We start from the raw sequence: 819 nt of genomic DNA on the forward strand, positions 1-819 counted from the left end.
GATATTCCTTGTATTGTTCGTGATGGACTTTCTTCTTCACGGCCCAACGACCAATTCCTTTTGCCGTCTTTTTTCCCCCTTTGGCGGAAAGCAGCGAATACATTTTTGGTCGCAGACTACAAAATTCCTGGACGGGGATACCGTCAAGTTTGAACTTGCCGAGTACCTTCTTGTTCGCTTCGCTGTACAGCGCATGGTTTTGAGGATAACCGGAAAAGTCGTAGCGGATGGTTTTGAGGATAACCAGAAAAGTCGTAGCGGATGGTTTTGAGGTTAACCGGAAAAGTCGTAGCGGATGGTTTTGAGGATAACCGGACAAGTCGTAGCGGATGGTTTTGAGGATAACCGGAAAAGTAGTAGCGGATGGTTTTGAGGATAACCGGAAAAGTTATAGCGGATGGTTTTGGGGAATCCGTGTCGGTGAAAAGGAGTTTGGCGGCGTCTCCGTACTGCGGTTTTACGACGTCGTAATGGAAACGGTACATCAACAGTTTCGATAGGTCCAGGATGGCGAAACTGTTGTATATTGGCCTATTAAGAGTTAGCGTTTTTTTCAGGCAGTACTTGAAGATGGTGAAACGTTCAAATGCTGGTGAACTCGCATTCGTAGTGGCGCGTTCCGGCTTCTGGACCAAATGAAACTGTATCTGATTCCGCAAATTCTCCACAGTTTTACCTAAATAGAAAAACAGTGATATATAATATTTATTTAGTAAATTAGATAAATTTTTCAGTTAATTACCGAAATATTCCCGTTCATAGGGCGTGGCTGGCAACTTCCTTTTCTCCGTGTTAAATTCTATAAAGGGCTTGAGCCAC

Source organism: Leiobunum rupestre, chromosome 4 (assembly GCF_980474605.1).
Source record: "Leiobunum rupestre chromosome 4, qqLeiRupe1.1.hap1, whole genome shotgun sequence".
Lineage (NCBI taxonomy): Eukaryota > Metazoa > Arthropoda > Arachnida > Opiliones > Sclerosomatidae > Leiobunum > Leiobunum rupestre.